This window comes from Trichomycterus rosablanca, chromosome 2, assembly GCF_030014385.1.
Source record: "Trichomycterus rosablanca isolate fTriRos1 chromosome 2, fTriRos1.hap1, whole genome shotgun sequence".
Classification (NCBI taxonomy): Eukaryota; Metazoa; Chordata; class Actinopteri; order Siluriformes; family Trichomycteridae; genus Trichomycterus; species Trichomycterus rosablanca.
Window position 1 is genome coordinate 59,837,654 of NC_085989.1, and position 26,666 is coordinate 59,864,319.

Below are 26,666 nucleotides of genomic sequence, written 5' to 3' on the forward strand. Positions count from 1 at the left end.
TGATTAAACGTTTTAATTTCACTTTAAGTACATGCAGAAGTATACTTAAGCTGAATTAAATATAATTAATAGGTTTTCGAACAGACTTTTTAAGTGCATTGATCATTAGTGTGACAGCAGGTACACTACACTCTAAAAACAATGATTGTAATTTTACAGTAAATAACTGTAATGTGGTAACAGTTAATTACCATAATTCTACAGTAATATACTGTACATTTACAGCAGTTGCCAGTAAAGTGTAACGCTGAGGGGCTAAGACGAGACAAAGGCAGACACACTCGCAGAGATATATTTAAACAAAGGATTTATTAACAATACAGCACGAGACAAATGGAGCAAACCAGGCTAACAAGACTGACTAAGCTAACAAGACTAAGCTAAACAAGACTAACAAACTAAGCTAACAAGACTGGCAGGACTAACAAGACCTAACAAGACTGACTAAGCTAACAAGACTAAGCTAAACTAGACTAACAAACTAAGCTAACAAGACTGACAGGACTAACAAGACTGACTAACCTAACAAGACTAACAAATTAAGCTAACAAGACTAAGCTAACAAGAGTAACAAAGCAAAAGACAAAAGCTGAACAAACCAGGTCCGAATCCCAACCACACCAAGAGTCACTGGGAAAAATAGATTGCAACTGTCTGTTCTCCAGCTCCCATCTTAAATATGAGGTGTGGCACACAGGAGCTCAATGTGACATGAAGTTCTGTTATTCTACAATAACTAACTGGTAGTAGGTTACCAGTTCATTACTGTAATCTTTACAGTAAAATCACTTTGTTCATAGTAATATACTGTACAATGTAAACAGTAAATAACTAGCTGCAGTATATCGTTATTTTTACGTTATTTATGTAATTTGTGCAGTTCTAGATTTATCAAATCTTTACAATCTTTTACAGGCAGCATTTACAGTAAATATACTGAAAACTGCTAAAAGTTCTTCATTTATTTATTACAAAACTGGTAAAACTGTTACATCCCATAATTGCACGTTCCAGTACTGCAGAAAAAACCTAATTGTAATTTATTTTATTTTGATTTTGGAACACAAATATATTCAACATTTCCTTCCAACAAATCCACAAAATTGTTGCCAGTATTTGTGAACATTTAGAATTTTATGCATAAAAATAATATAAATAACATCATATTTGAAGTCCTCAAAATAGACAACGAAAGAAGAAAACTGACAGTAAAACATAGTAAACAATTAGCATATAAACCTGAACAAATGTAGTAACATCTAAACATAACAAAAATAGCAGCATCTAATCATAAACACCTGAAGCTTTGGCGTTTGTCTCGGCTTGTCTTATATTATTGTGTTAACTCTAAACATGCTGATGTCTCACTTGTGTGTGGTAAGAAACAACTGACAAATATCTTTAAAGTTACTATAGTAAAACAAAATCAGTAATAATAATAACACAATCAGTTAAAGTGTAAACTAACATTCTCAAAAGAACCTCAACACACCGCTACAGTTATACAGCACGATTAACAACTTATAACACCAAATTAACACTGATTAAAAAGCATCAATAAAAAGTTCACATAAAGTGTCGATTATTTACTTATTCATACAATATTTTACTTCAGATATGCACCGCGTTTTAACTAAAGTTTGGGATTCAACCACCTCAGCTGTCAGGACACACTATAACTGGACTCAGAATCAGATTCAGTTGCCTTTTTTGTATTTTACTGTACACTAAGTCACGCCCATATTTGCCCAAATATATACAGCATAATACTGTCAATTATAAAATACAGTATTTTACTGTGAAATATTTACTGTACATTTACAGCATTTTTTACAGTGTAACAGTGCACTGTGGCATATTAAAGATTATTATACTTGAGTACTTTTTCACCAGGGCACAAAGAACCAGTTAGAGCTGAACAGCTTTTTTCTTCAATGAATGAAATTATTATTAAAATTGTGTTTAAGTTTTTGTTTAATATTTAATGTTGTGAGGGGGTGAATACTTTTTCACAGCACTATGTGTATAAATAGTGCACAAGACAGGGCTTGGAACCCTGGACAACCTGGAGAGATTGTGTAAAAAGGAATTCAAGCTTATAAGATGTTATAGGAGAAGACTTTAAGCATTTTACGTCATCCTGTGCTGCGCTCCCGAGAATGAGGCTGTTCCAAATCCTAGATGCCTTAATATCCTCACTACTGAGATATCTTAATATTTTAATGTTTTTTTGACTCAAGAACGAGTGAGCATCCGAAGCATCTTTAGTGTTCAATCCCAGCATTCAGTGCGGCAGCTCCTCTCTCACAGAAAAATAAAAAAACATGGCTGACGGTGCAGAGATTTATTTATTTATTTTTAAACGTAAATAAATGATTATTGATTTTTAACTTGTATAAACTTGTACAGGTGTTTTTATTTGCAAGTTTGGGCTTGTCCGCAAATTTAAGCGTTTTCAGTACGTGGAGGGAGACGTTATATTGACATGCTAGCACGCTGTGCCACCCCATCCCATTGGTTCAAATGACATGATGCTAACTGTGTTAGCCTAATAAGCGATGCTATCTCTGTCCAAGCCGCACATTTGAATAATCTGCCTTATAAGTCATTGACTTATTAGATTCCTGTCTACTGAGGCAGCTTCCTGTGTAGGCAGCGAGGCAGCTCCCTAGGTTTTCAAACACACCCATAGTGTTGCTTTATTGACAAAAGGAGGTACAAAGTATTAAAGTTAAGAGAGGTAATAATAATCATAAATGTGGTTTTAGTGTACAGGACAAGTACAGTTTCACATGTATTTATTTTAGTACATTTTAAGATAAGATGTGATTTTAGTTCACATATAGAGAAGTAAAAAAACTTACACTACCAGACTTTCTGGAAACATGTTTAAACCTGCTGAGATCACGTGTGTGTTACAGAACAACATCTTTGTTCTTGTCTCTGATGTTGGGTGGAGCTGCACTGGTTTTATACAGAGAAACAGAAAGTATTTGTGTTTATTCTAAACTGACCGGGAATGAATTATACAGACAAACCCCAACCCAAGGTGAGTATTTTAACACTATTAAATTATATATTTTATTTACAAAACATGACCAAAACTATGTAGATACCCCACAATAAACTTTTGTTTTAAAACTCTGGCTATTAATATTGATTCCCATTAGCAACGGGTGTGACAGAAGCACCTAGAGGGGTACAGTACTGTAGGAACTGTAATTAACAAACATGATTAAATCTGTAGATGTGTGTAGTAAAAACAGAAGTAAAATCTAACTGTACATTTTGTAGATATTTGTACTTTCACCATCTGTATTATTTACTAACTAGTGTACTGAGTGCACTTTTACATTTCTCGCTGCTACAGTAACTACTTAGTGGGTAGAAATAAGTTTGGAACCCAGAATTAGATGTCAGTGAATCAGTGGATCTGCTGAATTGAGTGGAATAACTGAGGTACGAGTGCTGTCATACATTTTACACACTTCTAACAAAACATGATCAGACACCAACTGGCCCAGTGTAAAAAAATGTAATGGTGTCTAATAGACTGAATGTAGCTCAGTAGAATCTAAACATTACTTAAATAGAATCTTTCATACGTCACCCATGAATCTGTAAGGTATTTTAATGAGATTATCAAACAGAGAACATGTTTTAACAATAATAAACCTTCCTGGAAGTGACCCTTACCTTTCTCCAGTAACCATCCAGTCTCAGCAAGTCATTGGATCTTTAAGCCTGAGAAATAATATCAGAATTCCTGATTCCTCTAATAAAAAGAAACAAAATTGACTTAATGGGAGAGTTTCTATGTGATTCCACTGCTAACCAGGAGGAACATGACGGCTTATCTTACATTCACCAGAACCACACACATTTAGTTTATGGGCGGGGCATCATCTTTTAACAGTGTTCTGTATTGATTTAGTAACTAAATACACTGATTGTTTACAAGACAATCTGCTCAACAGTCAGATCTCCATTCTCATACTTCTTTATAAGTTTTATTTACAATTCACAGGAAGTGAAGAAAGTCCAGAAAGTTTGATATTATTCTATCGTCATCCAATCCAGGAAGCGGTGCAACTGATTCCCGAATATCAGTAAGAATTTCCTTACAGTTATTGAATTTTTTATTTTGTTGTAAGAATTATTGATACATTTTAAATAGAGGAAACATGGTGGCACAGTTTAGGAACACGACTGTGTCTCTGTGCACAAACTGAAGTCTAAAATCACATGATGTAATGACTGCAGTGGCCATCACAGAACCCTGACCAAATACAAATGGGAATTTTGATGGTGAACCAGGTCTCTCAGACCAGAGATGGGGACGGGTCCGATTCGCATGCAAGTCACACACACAGCTTCGACTCTGTCTCGTTTTAAATTACTCGGACTCGACTCATGACTTGCAAAAATTACTCGTAAACAACAAGAGTCTCTAGCGTCAGCACGTGTTAACATTAGTTACCTGTGATAATTAACTTGTTTTGGCATCTTAAGCCACAACACACACAATGTGTAATTGTTCCAGCAGCTTCCGGTGTAGTGATGAAGCGTCGCTCCCTACTCCCTACACACTCTGAAGTTCACTTCATTTGAACATTCTCATTACCTTTGGATTGGAATCTCACTTAAAATGGTGGAATACCCTACGTAGTGCACTTCACAGGAACAACCGGGGTGAATGGAACGCTCCTACAGAATCGGTGCTAATGGATGTAAGAGCCGCTTTCTGAACCGATCAGAGCTTCTGATTGTAATTGTTAGTAAGAAATGCTGTTATTTGTGTCACACAGATGACGTGGTAATGAAACGCTCGATCGGCTTTCTAACGACTTCCTGTTTTACTTCACAACCGGGAAAAGTTTGGAGGTTTTTAATTATAAGCACATTTACAAAATAACGGATTCTGTTCCTAATGGGACGCACGCTTATAAATGTAATAGTGTCTGGAAGAACAGAAGCTAAGGTAAGCAGCGGTTATGATTGTTTTTTGTTACATGGGAAGGACCAGGACTCAAAATGCAGATTCAAAAATAAAATAATTTTATTTTTAAATAACAAAAACACAAACACAAGACAACAGAGTAACCAAAAACAAATTGGGAGAACCCCGTCCGATGCCGCTGGGCGCCGCAGGCAACGGAACTGAAAAATAGAAAAAGAGAAAAATTAATAAAGAGGAGACGCGAACCCCGGTTGCCTAGGCGCGGGTTACCGCTGCCATGAGAGTGAGCCAAAACAAAAGGTACCGCACTGGCTTAAGCTGCAGGCAATCAGCCCTAATTGGAAGGCCTCCTATTTGATGCCTTTGTTTGCCGTGCTCTGTGATGCCTGCGATGCCGTGAACCCAAGGTAAGTTCACCAGCTACCGCAGGCACCCTAATATTTTCGCTGTGTTTTGGATTTTGGCTGCTGCCCCAGACACGTTTAAAAATATCATGTCATGAAATATCAAGATTTCAGTGTATGAACTTATTTTTATTTATTGTCTGTTACTAACAAGATCCAGTAAAAGATCCAGAGATCAGATCTGCTGAAATGAACAAGGAGGAACGGAGGATCGTGCTGCTGGGGAGGACTGGTGTTGGGAAGAGTGCAACAGGAAACACCATCCTGGGAAAAAATGCATTCAGATCAGAACGATCTTTATATACTGTAACAGAACACAGTGAACTTGTAGAAGCTGTGATAGGAGGAAACCGTGTACGTGTGGTTGATACACCAGGATTTATTGACACAAAACTGCCACGAGATCAGTTAACGATGGAGTTTGCGCAGGATTGTTCACCTCTCAAAATCAGGAGTTCATGCTTTCATTCTGGTTTTCAGGTGTGGATCATTTACAGAACAGGAAGTGGAAATTATTACAAAGTTAAATAAGGTTTTTGGTCAGAAGGTTTTAGATCACACAATTCTTCTGTTTACTCATGCTGAGGGTGTAAGAGAGGAAATAATAGATCAGGAAATAAGCAGAAATGAACATCTCAGAAGAGCTTTAGATCAGTGTGGAAGAAGATTTCACATCTTTAACAACTCAGCTCTAAAGAACAGACAGCAGGTCCCTGAACTTCTGCAGAAGATAGACAGGATGGTGGAGCAGAATAGAGGATTCTACACTAATGAGGTGAATGAGGGAGCACAGGGCTTAACCTGGGAGGAATTATGGGAAACATGTAAGGAATGTTTTTTTTTTTGGATTATTGATATACTCACTCAGAGGTTAAGCCAGCTAACAGAACTAGCTTTGAGATCATTGTCAACATATTTGCAGGGAGATGATGGGGAGCATTTGTTGTAGCAACTAGTTGCTGGTGGTTGAGGAATAGAAGGTTCTGTTTTGGGGCAGAACCCTTCTGAAGTGAAGTAGCTTTAAATTAATGAGAGTTTAAAATCACAAGGAGACACAGAGAGATGATTTAATCATGTAATCATTACTATATTGCTATAATAGTTTCTATCTTTATATAGAGTAGAATCTTTATTGTCATTATACACAGGTACAATGACATTTTGTATGGCAGCGATAGAGAAAAATTGTAGCAGTAATCACAAACAAATTATTTACAGCCTTAAAAAACATGAGAATGATTTAAGTTCTGATGATTGTTTCTGATTTAATGTTCTACTGCTGATGTATAAGCTTCTATAAGGTTTTGTTTTTTATTCTCTGTATTCTCACTGTTAAATACTCCTCACAATTACATCAAACTACATAAAATATTAGAAATATTTACTGTAAAGCTAATATGTGTATATATTAGGGCTGGGCGATATATCGAGATATAAAATATCAATATATTTTCATACACAATATAAGATAAGACAATATCGCTTATATTGATATAGATGTTGCGTTCCAATTAGATCCAACAGTTCGTCTTTCTTTTCTCCCAATTTGTCTCTGTTCACCTTACCCCTCCCCTCCCCACCACTTCACCAATAAGTCCTGCAGGCAGTGATAGCATGGAGACAGATAAAGACATGACAGAAGCTATTGAAGAGAAGCTGCTTAGTAAAAAGAATAATAATGGCTCAATTACTTGGAGATGGTTCGGATTCAGTGGTGGAGAAGTGTTAGGTGAGCAGCAGAATAATGTATTCTGTAGAAAATACCGAAAACAAGTCCAGACAAAAGGTTCCAGCTCCGTGTACCTTTATTCGTTTTTCACTTCAAATCCCAAAGTTGAAAAACAAGAAAACGAGTCGTTATTTGTTTCAAAAACAAACACAAGCGCATGCACGCGCTGACATGCACGTATTTACCTCATATATAAACAGTGTAAATTATGAACAAGTGTTATAAACAGTAATTATAACGTAACGACGCGTCTCTTGTTGTTCTGACTTGTGTGTTTGTATATGTGATGTGCATATATTTGCTCTATCTGTAAAAAACAAACATTATGGTTAGTGATTTCTGTATTGGATGTTGTACGTTGTCGTGTTAGTTTATACTGGATGATCACCCGGTCCGAGACTCATTTATTTATTTATCTTCTATTATAGTATTTCTTGTTGTCGGCCAATAAACAACCAAAAATTAATAAAATTGCACAAACTAACTCTGCAGTAAACAAGGAGCAACAACAATTAAACAACAAATAAAGCTGTTAAATAATAATAAAGTGCATGAAGCAGAACGCTGATTAAAATGCATTAGATGTTGTAATAGTTACACAGTAACATGAACGATTAGTTATACCGAGTTATAGAACTGAGCTCTATACGGTTAAAAAATATTAATGTAAATGTTGATGTTTGGAACATTTGGAACATGTAGCTTCATCTCAGAAGTGTCTTTTTGTTATTACCTTATGGGATGAGAAAATATCGAGATATATACCGTATATCGCCATTCAGCTAAAATATATCGAGATATTATTTTTGATCCATATCGCCCAGCCCTAGTATATATACAGTGTATCACAAAAGTGAGTACACCCCTCACATTTCTGCAAATATTTCATTATATCTTTTCATGGGACAACACTATAGACATGAAACTTGGATATAACTTAGAGTAGTCAGTGTACAGCTTGTATAGCAGTGTAGATTTACTGTCTTCTGAAAATAACTCAACACACAGCCATTAATGTCTAAATAGCTGGCAACATAAGTGAGTACACCCCACAGTGAACATGTCCAAATTGTGCCCAAATGTGTCGTTGTCCCTCCCTGGTGTCATGTGTCAAGGTCCCAGGTGTAAATGGGGAGCAGGGCTGTTAAATTTGGTGTTTTGGGTACAATTCTCTCATACTGGCCACTGGATATTCAACATGGCACCTCATGGCAAAGAACTCTCTGAGGATGTGAGAAATAGAATTGTAGCTCTCCACAAAGATGGCCTGGGCTATAAGAAGATTGCTAACACCCTGAAACTGAGCTACAGCATGGTGGCCAAGGTCATACAGTGGTTTTCCAGGACAGGTTCCACTCGGAACAGGCTTCGCCAGGGTCGACCAAAGAAGTCGAGTCCACGTGTTCGGCATCATATCCAGAGGTTGGCTTTAAAAAATAGACACATGAGTGCTGCCAGCATTGCTGCAGAGGTTGAAGACATGGGAGGTCAGTCTGTCAGTGCTCAGACCATACGCAGCACACTGCATCAACTCGGTCTGCATGGTCGTCATCCCAGAAGGAAGCTGACGCACAAGAAAGCCAGCAAACAGTTTGCTGAAGACAAGCAGTCCAAGAACATGGATTACTGGAATGCCCTGTGGTCTGACGAGACCAAGATAAACTTGTTTGGCTCAGATGGTGTCCAGCATGTGTGGCGGCGCCCTGGTGAGAAGTACCAAGACAACTGTATCTTGCCTGCAGTCAAGCATGGTGGTGGTAGCATCATGGTCTTGGGCTGCATGAGTGTTGCTGGCACTGGGGAGCTGCAGTTCATTGAGGGAAACATGAATTCCAACATGTACTGTGACATTCTGAAACAGAGCATGATCCCCTCCCTTCGAAAACTGGGCCTCATGGCAGTTTTCCAACAGGATAACGACCCCAGACACAACCTCCAAGATGACAACTGCCTTGCTGAGGAAGCTGAAGGTAAAGGTGATGGACTAAACCCAATTGAGCACCTGTGGCGCATCCTCAAGTGGAAGGTGGAGGAGTTCAAGGTGTCTAACATCCACCAGCTCCGTGATGTCATCATGTAGGAGTGGAAGAGGATTCCAGTAGCAACCTGTGCAGCTCTGGTGAATTCCATGCCCAGGAGGGTTAAGGCAGTGCTGGATAATAATGGTGGTCACACAAAATATTGACACTTTGGGCACAATTTGGACATGTTCACTGTGGGGTGTACTCACTTATGTTGCAGCTATTTAGACATTAATGGCTGTGTGTTGAGTTATTTTCCAAAGTTTAAGTTAAGTTATATCCAAGTTTTATTTCTATAGTGTTGTCCCATGAAAAGATATAATGAAATATTTGCAGAAATGTGAGGGGTGTACTCACTTTTGTGATACACTGTAGTATATATGTACTGTTACTTCATTAATCTTTATTAACTAATTGCAACCAAAGATTTACCAAGATAGATGGAGCTTAATTTTCTTCTCAATCATGTTTAAATAAATAAATAAATAAGTCGATTATTGTGTTGTGTAGTTTAGCTGATTCATTCATTGATCAATGATTTATTCTTGTTTAAATTGTAATTAAAATTTATATACAATAAAAAAATGACTATAAAATTGTGTGTTTATTTTTCCATCATCACCACCTTCTTCTTCACTGCTTATTCTAACTAAAGTAAACTCACTCACTCACATATTTTAGCACAGGACCCACTGTGACCTCGATCAAGATAAAACAGAAAATAAATACATGAACATGAAAAACATTCAGAATGATTTTACTTTATTAATGACTTTATTTTAACTCAGGGACTCGTGTCCACTTTATTACAGAACTTAATAATTATGATCATTATTTATTATCCACACAGACACCAGCACATTATAATAAATAATAATAAATGATAAATCATAATAAATGCAGCTTCACTTACCATAGAGAAGCACTTTGTAGTTCTACAATTACTGACTGTAGTCCATCTGTTTCTCTACATGCTTTGTTACCCCCTTGCTGTTCTTCAATGGTCAGGACCACCACAGAGCAGGTATTATTTAGGTGCTGGATCATTCTCAGCACTGCAGTGACACTGACATGGTGGTGGTGTGTTAGTGTGTGTTGTGCTGGTATGAGTGGATCAGACACAGCAGTGCTGCTGGAGTTTTTAAACACCGTGTCCACTAACTGTCCACTCTATTAGACACTCCTACCTAGTTGCTCCACCTTGTAGATGTAAAGTCAGAGACGATCGCTCATCTATTGCTGCTGTTTGAGTCGCTCATCTTCTAGACCTTCATCAGTGGTCACAGGACGCTGCCCACGGGGCGCGGTCGTTGGATATTTTTGGTTGGTGGACGATTCTCAGTCCAGCAGTGACAGTGAGGTGTTTAAAACTTCCATTAATATTAAATCAGTAAAAAGATAATATAGAATAATGATATTCCATACAGTATCTGAGCAGTGTTTACACAATATAATAATACTATAGGTGTATTAAACAGTCCTGTGTGATAGAGGTGAACTGCATTACATCAATAAACAGCAAGTCTTAAATATCTTACAGTAAATAAACCAGTGGACTCCTGTATTCATCTAAACATCTCAACAGGCTTTATTTTGTGTTGATGATCCATTATTCAACATGTTCAACATACAGTAGTGCAATAAAAACGATCCACGTGTGGCATGATGTAAAATATACACATACAACTGGATGCATCAGTTCCTGTTCCACATTAATCAGCACTTCAAATTAAAAACATATAACCAGCATCTCGTCCTTTTCTCGAGTTTCTATATCAAAAAAATATTGAAATATAATTAATTTAATCATTAAAAGTGAGTATAAAAAGCTGCTACTGTTTCTTACTGCATCTTATCTAAGAAACGTCATTTCTGTGGTAAAAAGTCTCAGTCGTTCAAGCCCAGGGCAGCTTCATCATAATGTAAGTGTTGATGACACCTCCAGTAGCTCCAGCTAACCCTGCCAACCCTGTGAACAGAAGTTCCCTCAGACCTAAACACCCACCTATGATCCACCTGCAACAAAACCACACGAGACCCCAAACATCTTCACTCTACTCTGATGATGCCAAAGACGGTTCTTAATCATGGAGGTACAGAGCTTCAGTGAGAATGCTCCAGCTAATGCTGATAAAGCTCCTGTGAGAAACCCATGAGTGAACATGAGAACATCTGCAGAACCTTCTGTTCTGCTGTTAATCCCACCCATAGCTAGTAAGATCACACACAGCATGTAAAAGTAATGTGGTTTCACCCTCCACACAGCTAGCATGGTTCCTGTCCAGAACACCCTAAGTGAATGGGCATGGTGGAACATCTCCAGGGTGTAGCAGCTGTTCCTGTTAGATGAAACCATCGTGTGGATTTTCTGGAGTAATTGAGTGACCTGCTCTGTGTTTGCTGTATCGTTATTGTTCACACCTATCCAGCAGCTTCTGTAATCTTCTGTTTTCATGAACGAGTTGATCAAGTTCAGACCTGTGCAGCTTGTCTCCATGTGTAAACAGAACCATGGTGTATCTCCAAGCTTTCACACCAAACGTCTGATTAAAGAATGCAACAAAATCCACTTCCTGTTCAGTGAAGGTCTCTGGTTTAAGGATGAGCAGGAGAGCATGAAGACCAAAAGAACATTTTACACCTTCTTCCATTTCCACCTTCAGATCTTTCCACACCAGAGCTAAATGGAAGAAATTAGGACTGTCCACAACCGTAACAGTTCCATTAGCAACACTGGAACTTTGTTTATCACATTTGCTGGTAAATGAGGAGAAGCTGCTCGCTGATTTAAAGGCTTTCCTACCCAGAATTGTGTTTCCTGTTGAACTGGTTCCAGCTCCAGTTTTTCCCACAACCAGAATCCGGGTTTCAGAAGGAGACATGATAGCTGAGATCCTGCAGAAACAGAAAAGAACCATGATGAGCACCTTCAGGTCCGTTACATTATCATTCAGGGTGTGTAGTCGATTAGCTAAGCAGTGTTTTAGCATGGATGCTAAAAATAGGTAATGGAGGTCAAAGATACTGGACGACTGCAACTCCATTCCTGGCAGGAGCTCCAATGTCCACTATAAAATCCTTGAAACCTAAACACTGCGACATCACCCCACTGCTATATATCATCACCTCACTGCTGTACATCATCACCTCACTGCTGTACATCATCACCCCACTGCTATATATCATCACCTCACTGCTGTACATCATCACCCCACTGCTGTACATCATCACCCCACTGCTGTACATCATCACCCCACTGCTGTACATCATCACCTCACTGCTGTACATCATCACCCCACTGCTGTACATCATCACCCCACTGCTGTACATCATCACCTCACTGCTGTACATCATCACCCCACTGCTGTACATCATCACCCCACTGCTGTACATCATCACCCCACTGCTGTACATCATCACCCCACTGCTGTACATCATCACCCCACTGCTGTACATCATCACCTCACTGCTGTACATCATCACCCCACTGCTATATATCATCACCTCACTGCTGTACATCATCACCTCACTGCTGTACATCATCACCCCACTGCTATATATCATCACCTCACTGCTGTACATCATCACCTCACTGCTGTACATCATCACCCCACTGCTGTACATCATCACCCCACTGCTGTACATCATCACCCCACTGCTGTACATCATCACCCCACTGCTGTACATCATCACCTCACTGCTGTACATCATCACCTCACTGCTGTACATCATCACCTCACTGCTGTACATCATCACCTCACTGCTGTACATCATCACCTCACTGCTGTACATCATCACCTCACTGCTGTACATCATCACCTCACTGCTGTACATCATCACCCCACTGCTGTACATCATCACCTCACTGCTGTACATCACCTCACTGCTGTACATCATCACCTCACTGCTGTACATCATCACCTCACTGCTGTACATCATCACCTCACTGCTGTACATCATCACCTCACTGCTGTACATCATCACCTCACTGCTGTACATCATCACCTCACTGCTGTACATCATCACCCCACTGCTGTACATCATCACCTCACTGCTGTACATCATCACCTCACTGCTGTACATCATCACCTCACTGCTGTACATCATCACCCCACTGCTGTACATCATCACCCCACTGCCGTACATCATCACCTCACTGCCGTACATCATCACCTCACTGCCGTACATCATCACCTCACTGCTTTACATCATCACCTCACTGCTGTACATCATCACCTCACTGCTGTACATCATCACCTCACTGCTGTACATCATCACCCCACTGCTGTACATCATCACCTCACTGCTGTACATCATCACCTCACTGCTGTACATCATCACCTCACTGCTGTACATCATCACCCCACTGCTGTACATCATCACCTCACTGCTGTACATCACCTCACTGCTGTACATCATCACCTCACTGCTGTACATCATCACCTCACTGCTGTACATCATCACCTCACTGCTGTACATCATCACCTCACTGCTGTACATCATCACCCCACTTCTGTACATCATCACCTCACTGCTTTACATCATCACCTCACTGCTGTACATCATCACCTCACTGCTGTACATCATCACCTCACTGCTGTACATCATCACCCCACTGCTGTACATCATCACCTCACTGCTGTACATCACCTCACTGCTGTACATCATCACCTCACTGCTGTACATCATCACCTCACTGCTGTACATCATCACCCCACTGCTGTACATCATCACCCCACTGCTGTACATCATCACTTCACTGCTGTACATCATCACCCCACTGCTGTACATCATCACCCCACTGCTGTACATCATCACCTCACTGCTGTACATCATCACCTCACTGCTGTACATAATCACCCCACTGCTGTACATCATCACCCCACTGCTGTACATCATCACCCCACTGCTGTACATCATCACCCCACTGCTGTACATCATCACCCCACTGCTGTACATCATCACCCCACTGCTGTACATCATCACCTCACTGCTGTACATCATCACCCCACTGCTGTACATCATCACCTCACTGCTGTACATCAACACCTCACTGCTGTACATCATCACCCCACTGCTGTACATCATCACCTCACTACTGTACATCATCACCCCACTGCTGTACATCATCACCCCACTGCTGTACATCATCACCCCACTGCTGTACATCATCACCTCACTGTTGTACATCATCACCTCACTGTTGTACATCATCACCCCACTGCTGTACATCATCACCTCACTGCTGCCACATCATAACCTCACTGCTGTACACCATCACCCCACTGTTGTACATCATCACCCCACTACTGTACATCATCACCCCACTACTGTACATCATCACCCCACTACTGTACATCATCACCCCACTGCTGTACATCATCACCCCACTGCTGTACATCATCACCTCACTGCTGTACATCATCACCCCACTGCTGTACATCATCACCCCACTGCTGTACATCATAACCTCACTGCTGTACACCATCACCTCACTGCTGTACATCATCACCCCACTACTGTACATCATCACCCCACTACTGTACATCATCACCCCACTGCTGTACATCATCACCCCACTGCTGTACATCATCACCCCACTGCTGTACATCACCTCACTGCTATATATCATCAACCCACTGCTATATATCATCACCCCACTGCTGTACATCATCACCCCACTGCTGTACATTATCACCCCACTGCTGTACATCACCTCACTGCTATATATCATCACCCCACTGCTATATATCATCACCCCACTGCTGTACATCATCACCCCACTGCTGTACATTATCACCCCACTGCTGTACATTATCACCCCACTGCTGTACATCACCTCACTGCTATATATCATCAACCCACTGCTATATATCATCACCCCACTGCTGTACATCATCACCCCACTGCTGTACATCATCACCCCACTGCTGTACATCACCTCACTGCTATATATCATCAACCCACTGCTATATATCATCACCCCACTGCTGTACATCATCACCCCACTGCTGTACATTATCACCCCACTGCTGTACATCACCTCACTGCTATATATCATCACCCCACTGCTATATATCATCACCCCACTGCTGTACATCATCACCCCACTGCTGTACATCATCACCTCACTGCTATATATCATCACCCCACTGCTGTACATCATCACCCCACTGCTGTACATCATCACCTCACTGCTGTACATCATCACCTCACTGCTGTACATCATCACCTCACTGCTGTACATCATCACCCCACTGCTGTACATCATCACCGCACTGCTGCCACATCATCACCCCACTGCTGCCACATCATCACCTCACTGCTATATATCATCACCCCACTGCTATATATCATCACCCCACTGCTGTACATCATCACCCCACTGCTGTACATCATCACCTCACTGCTGTACATCATCACCCCACTGCTATATATCATCACCCCACTGCTGTACATCCTCACCCCACTGCTATATCATCACCCCACTGCTGTACATCATCACCTCACTGCTGTACATCATCACCCCACTACTGTACATCATCACCCCACTGCTGTACATCATCACCCCACTGCTGTACACCATCACCTCACTGCTGTACATCATCACCCCACTACTGTACATCATCACCCCACTGCTGTACATCATCACCCCACTGTTGTACATCATCACCCCACTACTGTACATCATCACCCCACTACTGTACATCATCACCCCACTGCTGTACATCATCACCCCACTGCTGTACATCATCACCCCACTGCTGTACACCATCACCCCACTGTTGTACATCATCACCCCACTACTGTATATCATCACCCCACTGCTGTATATCATCACCCCACTGCTGTACATCATCACCTCATTGTTGTACATCATCACCCCACTGCTGTACATCATCACCTCACTGCTGCCACATCATCACCTCACTGCTGTACACCATCACCCCACTGTTGTACATCATCACCCCACTACTGTACATCATCACCCCACTACTGTACATCATCACCCCACTGTTGTACATCATCACCCCACTGCTGTACATCATCACCTCACTGCTGTACATCATCACCCCACTGCTGTACATCATCACCTCACTGCTGTACATCATCACCCCACTGCTGTACATCATCACCCCACTGCTGTATATCATCACCTCACTGCTGTACATCATCACCTCACTGCTGCCACATCATCACCTCACTGCTGTACATCATCACCCCACTGCTATATATCATCACCCCACTGCTGTACATCATCACCCCACTGCTATATATCATCACCTCACTGCTGTACATCATCACCCCACTGCTATATATCATCACCCCACTGCTGTACATCATCACCTCACTGCTGTACATCATCACCCCACTGCTGTACATCATCACCCCACTGCTTTACATCATCACCCCACTGCTGTACATCATCACCTCACTGCTGTACATCATCACCTCACTGCTGTACATCATCACCTCACTGCTGTACATCATCACCTCACTGCTATACATCATCACCTCACTGCTGTACATCATCACCTCACTGCTGTACATCATCACCTCACTGCTATACATCATCACCTCACTGCTGTACATCACCTCACTGCTGTACATCATCACCTCACTGCTGTACATCATCACCCCACTGCTGTACATCATCACCCCACTGCTGTACATCATCACCTCACTGCTGTACATCATCACCTCACTGCTGTACATCATCACCTCACTGCTGTACATCATCACCTCACTGCTGTACATCATCACCCCACTACTGTACATCATCACCCCACTGCTGTACATCATCACCCCACTGCTGTACATCATCACCTCACTGCTGCCTCATCATCACCTCACTACTGTACATCATCACCCCACTGCTGTACATCATCACCTCACTGCTGCCTCATCATCACCTCACTACTGTACATCATCACCCCACTGCTTTACATCTTCACCCCATTGCTGTACATCATCACCCCACTGCTGTACATCATCACCTCACTGCTGTACATCATCACCCCACTGCTGTACATCATCACCCCACTGCTGTACATCACCACCCCACTGCTGTACATAATCACCCCACTGCTATATATCATCACCCCACTGCTGTACATCATCACCCCACTGCTATATATCATCACCCCACTGCTGTACATCATCACCCCACTGCTGTACATCATCACCTCACTGCTATATATCATCACCCCACTGCTATATATCATCACCTCACTGCTGTACATCATCACCCCACTCCTGTACATCATCACCTCACTGCTGTACATCATCACCCCACTGCTATATATCATCACCCCACTGCTATATATCATCACCCCACTGCTGTACATCATCACCCCACTGCTGTACATCATCACCTCACTGCTGTACATCATCACCTCACTGCTGTACATCATCACCCCACTGCTGTACATCATCACCCCACTGCTGTACATCATCACTTCACTGCTGTACATCATCACCCCACTGCTGTACATCATCACCCCACTGCTGTACATCATCACCTCACTACTGTACATCATCACCCCACTGCTGTACATCATCACCCCACTGCTGTACATCATCACCCCACTGCTGTACATCATCACCTCACTGTTGTACATCATCACCCCACTGCTGTACATCATCACCCCACTGCTGTACATCATCACCTCACTGTTGTACATCATAACCTCACTGCTGTACACCATCACCTCACTGCTGTACATCATCACCCCACTACTGTACATCATCACCCCACTACTGTACATCATCACCCCACTGCTGTACATCATCACCCCACTGCTGTACATCATCACCTCACTGCTGTACATCATCACCCCACTGCTGTACATCATCACCCCACTGCTGTACATCATCACCCCACTGCTGTACATCATCACCTCACTGCTGTACATCATCACCCCACTACTGTACATTATCACCCCACTGCTGTACATTATCACCCCACTGCTGTACATTATCACCCCACTGCTGTACATCACCTCACTGCTATATATCATCACCCCACTGCTGTACATCATCACCCCACTGCTGTACATCATCACCCCACTGCTGTACATCACCTCACTGCTATATATCATCAACCCACTGCTATATATCATCACCCCACTGCTGTACATCATCACCCCACTGCTGTACATTATCACCCCACTGCTGTACATCACCTCACTGCTATATATCATCACCCCACTGCTATATATCATCACCCCACTGCTGTACATCATCACCCCACTGCTGTACATTATCACCCCACTGCTGTACATTATCACCCCACTGCTGTACATCACCTCACTGCTATATATCATCAACCCACTGCTATATATCATCACCCCACTGCTGTACATCATCACCCCACTGCTGTACATCATCACCCCACTGCTGTACATCACCTCACTGCTATATATCATCAACCCACTGCTATATATCATCACCCCACTGCTGTACATCATCACCCCACTGCTGTACATTATCACCCCACTGCTGTACATCACCTCACTGCTATATATCATCACCCCACTGCTATATATCATCACCCCACTGCTGTACATCATCACCCCACTGCTGTACATCATCACCTCACTGCTATATATCATCACCCCACTGCTGTACATCATCACCCCACTGCTGTACATCATCACCTCACTGCTGTACATCATCACCTCACTGCTGTACATCATCACCTCACTGCTGTACATCATCACCCCACTGCTGTACATCATCACCGCACTGCTGTACATCATCACCTCACTGCTGTACATCATCACCTCACTGCTGTACATCATCACCTCACTGCTGTACATCATCACCTCACTGCTGTACATCATCACCCCACTACTGTACATCATCACCCCACTGCTGTACATCATCACCCCACTGCTGTACATCATCACCTCACTGCTGCCTCATCATCACCTCACTACTGTACATCATCACCCCACTGCTGTACATCATCACCTCACTGCTGCCTCATCATCACCTCACTACTGTACATCATCACCCCACTGCTTTACATCTTCACCCCATTGCTGTACATCATCACCCCACTGCTGTACATCATCACCTCACTGCTGTACATCATCACCCCACTGCTGTACATCATCACCCCACTGCTGTACATCACCACCCCACTGCTGTACATAATCACCCCACTGCTATATATCATCACCCCACTGCTGTACATCATCACCCCACTGCTATATATCATCACCCCACTGCTGTACATCATCACCCCACTGCTGTACATCATCACCTCACTGCTATATATCATCACCCCACTGCTATATATCATCACCTCACTGCTGTACATCATCACCCCACTCCTGTACATCATCACCTCACTGCTGTACATCATCACCCCACTGCTATATATCATCACCCCACTGCTATATATCATCACCCCACTGCTGTACATCATCACCCCACTGCTGTACATCATCACCTCACTGCTGTACATCATCACCTCACTGCTGTACATCATCACCCCACTGCTGTACATCATCACCCCACTGCTGTACATCATCACTTCACTGCTGTACATCATCACCCCACTGCTGTACATCATCACCCCACTGCTGTACATCATCACCTCACTGCTGTACATCATCACCTCACTGCTGTACATAATCACCCCACTGCTGTACATCATCACCCCACTGCTGTACATCATCACCCCACTGCTGTACATCATCACCCCACTGCTGTACATCATCACCCCACTGCTGTACATCATCACCCCACTGCTGTACATCATCACCTCACTGCTGTACATCATCACCCCACTGCTGTACATCATCACCTCACTGCTGTACATCAACACCTCACTGCTGTACATCATCACCCCACTGCTGTACATCATCACCTCACTACTGTACATCATCACCCCACTGCTGTACATCATCACCCCACTGCTGTACATCATCACCCCACTGCTGTACATCATCACCTCACTGTTGTACATCATCACCCCACTGCTGTACATCATCACCTCACTGCTGCCACATCATAACCTCACTGCTGTACACCATCACCCCACTGTTGTACATCATCACCCCACTACTGTACATCATCACCCCACTACTGTACATCATCACCCCACTACTGTACATCATCACCCCACTGCTGTACATCATCACCCCACTGCTGTACATCATCACCTCACTGCTGTACATCATCACCCCACTGCTGTACATCATCACCCCACTGCTGTACATCATAACCTCACTGCTGTACACCATCACCTCACTGCTGTACATCATCACCCCACTACTGTACATCATCACCCCACTACTGTACATCATCACCCCACTGCTGTACATCATCACCCCACTGCTGTACATCATCACCTCACTGCTGTACATCATCACCCCACTGCTGTACATCATCACCCCACTGCTGTACATCATCACCCCACTGCTGTACATCATCACCTCACTGCTGTACATCATCACCCCACTACTGTACATTATCACCCCACTGCTGTACATTATCACCCCACTGCTGTACATTATCACCCCACTGCTGTACATCACCTCACTGCTATATATCATCACCCCACTGCTGTACATCATCACCCCACTGCTGTACATCATCACCCCACTGCTGTACATCACCTCACTGCTATATATCATCAACCCACTGCTATATATCATCACCCCACTGCTGTACATCATCACCCCACTGCTGTACATTATCACCCCACTGCTGTACATCACCTCACTGCTATATATCATCACCCCACTGCTATATATCATCACCCCACTGCTGTACATCATCACCCCACTGCTGTACATTATCACCCCACTGCTGTACATTATCACCCCACTGCTGTACATCACCTCACTGCTATATATCATCAACCCACTGCTATATATCATCACCCCACTGCTGTACATCATCACCCCACTGCTGTACATCATCACCCCACTGCTGTACATCACCTCACTGCTATATATCATCAACCCACTGCTATATATCATCACCCCACTGCTGTACATCATCACCCCACTGCTGTACATTATCACCCCACTGCTGTACATCACCTCACTGCTATATATCATCACCCCACTGCTATATATCATCACCCCACTGCTGTACATCATCACCCCACTGCTGTACATCATCACCTCACTGCTATATATCATCACCCCACTGCTGTACATCATCACCCCACTGCTGTACATCATCACCTCACTGCTGTACATCATCACCTCACTGCTGTACATCATCACCTCACTGCTGTACATCATCACCCCACTGCTGTACATCATCACCGCACTGCTGCCACATCATCACCCCACTGCTGCCACATCATCACCTCACTGCTATATATCATCACCCCACTGCTATATATCATCACCCCACTGCTGTACATCATCACCTCACTGCTGTACATCATCACCCCACTGCTATATATCATCACCCCACTGCTGTACATCCTCACCCCACTGCTATATCATCACCCCACTGCTGTACATCATCACCTCACTGCTGTACATCATCACCCCACTACTGTACATCATCACCCCACTGCTGTACATCATCACCCCACTGCTGTACACCATCACCTCACTGCTGTACATCATCACCCCACTACTGTACATCATCACCCCACTGCTGTACATCATCACCCCACTGCTGTACATCATCACCCCACTGCTGTACATCATCACCGCACTGCTGCCACATCATCACCCCACTGCTGCCACATCATCACCTCACTGCTATATATCATCACCCCACTGCTATATATCATCACCCCACTGCTGTACATCATCACCTCACTGCTGTACATCATCACCCCACTGCTATATATCATCACCCCACTGCTGTACAACCTCACCCCACTGCTATATCATCACCCCACTGCTGTACATCATCACCTCACTGCTGTACATCATCACCCCACTGCTGTACATCATCACCTCACTGCTGTACATCATCACCTCACTGCTGTACATCATCACCCCACTGCTGTACATCATCACCCCACTGCTATACATCATCACCTCACTGCTGTACATCATCACCCCACTACTGTACATCATCACCCCACTGCTGTACATCATCACCCCACTACTGTACATCATCACCCCACTACTGTACATCATCACCCCACTGCTGTACATCATCACCCCACTGCTGTACATCATCACCCCACTGCTGTACACCATCACCCCACTGTTGTACATCATCACCCCACTACTGTATATCATCACCCCACTGCTGTATATCATCACCCCACTGCTGTACATCATCACCTCATTGTTGTACATCATCACCCCACTGCTGTACATCATCACCTCACTGCTGCCACATCATCACCTCACTGCTGTACACCATCACCCCACTGTTGTACATCATCACCCCACTACTGTACATCATCACCCCACTACTGTACATCATCACCCCACTGTTGTACATCATCACCCCACTGCTGTACATCATCACCTCACTGCTGTACATCATCACCCCACTGCTGTACATCATCACCCCACTGCTGTACATCATCACCCCACTGCTGTACATCATCACCTCACTGCTGTACATCATCACCTCACTGCTGTACATCATCACCTCACTGCTGTACATCATCACCTCACTGCTGTACATCATCACCTCACTGCTGTACATCATCACCTCACTGCTATACATCATCACCTCACTGCTGTACATCACCTCACTGCTGTACATCATCACCTCACTGCTGTACATCATCACCCCACTGCTGTACATCATCACCCCACTGCTGTACATCATCACCTCACTGCTGTACATCATCACCTCACTGCTGTACATCATCACCTCACTGCTGTACATCATCACCTCACTGCTGTACATCATCACCCCACTACTGTACATCATCACCCCACTGCTGTACATCATCACCCCACTGCTGTACATCATCACCTCACTGCTGCCTCATCATCACCTCACTACTGTACATCATCACCCCACTGCTGTACATCATCACCTCACTGCTGCCTCATCATCACCTCACTACTGTACATCATCACCCCACTGCTTTACATCTTCACCCCATTGCTGTACATCATCACCCCACTGCTGTACATCATCACCTCACTGCTGTACATCATCACCCCACTGCTGTACATCATCACCCCACTGCTGTACATCACCACCCCACTGCTGTACATAATCACCCCACTGCTATATATCATCACCCCACTGCTGTACATCATCACCCCACTGCTGTACATCATCACCTCACTGCTATATATCATCACCCCACTGCTATATATCATCACCTCACTGCTGTACATCATCACCCCACTGCTGTACATCATCACCTCACTGCTATATATCATCACCCCACTGCTGTACATCATCACCTCACTGCTATATCATCACCCCACTGCTATATAATATCACCCCACTGCTGTACATCATCACCTCACTGCTGTACATCATCACCCCACTGCTGTACATCATCACCTCACTGCTGTACATCATCACCTTACTGCTGTACAGCATCACCCCACTGCTGTACATCATCACCTCACTGCTGTACATCATCACCTCACTGCTATATATCATCACCCCACTGCTATATATCATCACCCCACTGCTGTACGTCATCACCTCACTGCTATATATCATCACCCCACTGCTATATATCATCACCCCACTGCTGTACATCATCACCTCACTGCTATATATCATCACCCCACTGCTATATATCATCACCTCACTGCTGTACATCATCACCTCACTGCTATATATCATCACCCCACTGCTATATATCATCACCCCACTGCTGTACATCATCACCTCACTGCTGTACATCATCACCTCACTGCTATATATCATCACCCCACTGCTATATATCATCACCTCACTGCTGTACATCATCACCTCACTGCTATATATCATCACCCCACTGCTATATATCATCACCCCACTGCTGTACATCATCACCTCACTGCTGTACATCATCACCTCACTGCTATATATCATCACCCCACTGCTATATATCATCACCCCACTGCTATATATCATCACCTCACTGCTGTACATCATCACCTCACTGCTGTACATCATCACCCTACTGCTGTCTTTTGCTGTCTTTAAAAAACGAATAAAAACCTTCATCACCTCTTTACTGAGAACTTAAACTGACTTGTACTGGTTCTAACAGGTTTTAGCAGATGTGTGTTTTTGGACTGTTGTTACTTAAACTAGAGTAATGAAATGTTCACTATGGAAGCTCTTCTGTAAGTTACTCTGGATAAGAGCATCTGCTAAATGCCGAAAATGTAAATGTAAATATAAATGGTACTTTGTCTCACATTCTAGATGAAAGTCTATTTTTTCTGCAGTTGCACTTGGAATACTGATTAAAAGCTTTCACTTTAAGTTTAAGAAACATGGAGTTTAAAAAAACATGCTGTACTATACTTAAGTTGAATTAAATATACTTAAAATAGTTTTAATTTTAGCAATTTAGTACTCAATACAATTAAAATCGAGCTTTTTTCTATAGTAAATAAAATTATTATCAAAAGCACTGTGTGTATGAATGCAAGAGAGGGCCTCTCCAATTCTCCAAGCTTATAAGAAGACTTAGTGTTGCTTTATTGACAAAATGAGATAGAACGTATCAAATGTAAGAGTGGTGATAATTGTGGTAAATTTTCTCATATTTTCAGTGAGAGATGAAGCTCATTAGCTAAAAGCTGGATTTCTTATCACCATTTTTACTAGCTCTTTACCAGAGGTTCCAGTAATTATAGAGGGGAGTGTAACTGGTTAATTAAGTAATTACTTCTTACATGCTGTTGTTAGAGGTAATATGTAAACCCAGAAGAAATCAGACAGAGGTAAATACCTTTTCATGGCACTTTATTGTACAGGACAGTTTCATTTCTATTTATTTTCAATACATTGTAAGATAAAAGGTATTGTGATATTTAGTTTACATATAGAAGAAGAAACTTACATTATCAGCAGTTATATTCTGTAAACCAATTTAAACCTGCTGAGATCATGTGTGTGTGTGTGTGTGTGTGTGTGTGTGTGTGTGTGTGTGTGTGTGTGTTACAGCACCACTTACTTTGTTATTGTTTCTGATGGTGGGTGGAGCTGCAGTGGTTTTATAAAGTGAAACAGAAAGTATTTGTGTCTATTCTGAACTGAACAGGGAAGGAATTATACAGAGAAACCCCAACCAAGGTGAGTAATTTATGACTGGCTATTAAACAAAATAATATATTTTATTTACAAAACATGACCAAAACTATGTAGATACCACACAATACACTTCTGATTAAAACTCTGGCTATTAATATTGATTCCCATTAGCAATGGGTGTGACAGAAGCACCTAAGGGGTGTCTACATACCTTTGGTCATATTCTATAGTTCAGGCCATTATGATTAAACTGCTGTAGGTACTGTAATTAACAAACAATGATTAAATCTGTGGACGTGTGTAGTAAAACAAAGAAGTAGAATCTTACTGTCCATTTTGTAGATATTTGTATTTTTAACATTTTTATTATTACTACCACTGAGTGCACTTTTACATTTTTGTGCTACTACAGTAACTACTGTCATAGAAAAAAATGAGACCTAGTAACAAAGACTCAGAATAAAATCAGGACGTCCCAGGATTCATGCAAAAGGTTTATTGCGCAAGATCTATTGCAGTAGGACACATCTCATCTACAGTCAACCTGCAGTCCATCAGAGAATGTGTGATGAGACAAAGAAAAATCACATTACTTATACTCACTTCAGGGTGTTGGCCAAAGCCTTGGTGATTTCTAGAACATTCTATCTCTGGGCAGATTTCAAAGCTAACTCAAAAAACAGGAAGTACTGTCTAGTTTCAAAGCAGAGCTAGTCTCCAAAAATAACAGACCTTACAGACATACAGAATAATTAACTTTTTGACCTCAGATGACTTGCACCAAAATGTTAAAGATTATAGAAAAATGTATAAATGTATTAAAACTTCTAATTTATTTAAAATATATTAAAAATTCCCTCACACTACTTAGTGGGAGGAAATTAGTTTGGAACCCAGAATAAAGTGTCAGTCAATCAGTGGATCTGCTGAATTGAGTGGAATAACTGAGGTACGAGTGCTGTCATACATTAGAAAAAAGCAGTACTGTTTGTCTATTTTCGCACATTTCTAAAACTGTTTCAAATGTTTAATCAACTACTGAACCTAAAAAATAGTAGATGTGAGTTAGTTTATGTGATCATTTGATTACTTTATATTATTATATATATTACTCTGATAAAACATTATCAGACACCAACTGGCCCAGTGTGAAAAATGTAATGGTGTCTAATAGACTAAATGCAGCTCAGTAGCATCTACACTTTACTAACTAGAATCTTTTATACTCCATTATTCTGCAGTTCAAAGAAAGTTCTTTATAAATTGTAAATATGAACCATGAATTAGGTTTTAAACGAATTAGGTTTAAAGGTAAGGTTTTAAACAATACTAAACCTTATTTGAAGTGACCCCCACCTACTAACATTTCTCCAAGAATTCCAACC

General features: G+C 42.2%; 1 protein-coding gene and 1 pseudogene across 1 annotated transcript in view; one reads left to right on the forward strand and one right to left on the reverse strand.

Annotated features, from left to right (window-relative positions):
• LOC134303002 (NACHT, LRR and PYD domains-containing protein 3-like) overlaps nucleotides 1-26,666 on the reverse strand; it is a 220,874-nt gene that overhangs the window by 145,628 nt on the left and 48,580 nt on the right. The gene's annotated exons all lie outside the window — the stretch shown is intronic.
• On the forward strand, nucleotides 4,914-6,294 carry LOC134300573 (GTPase IMAP family member 9-like; annotated as a pseudogene).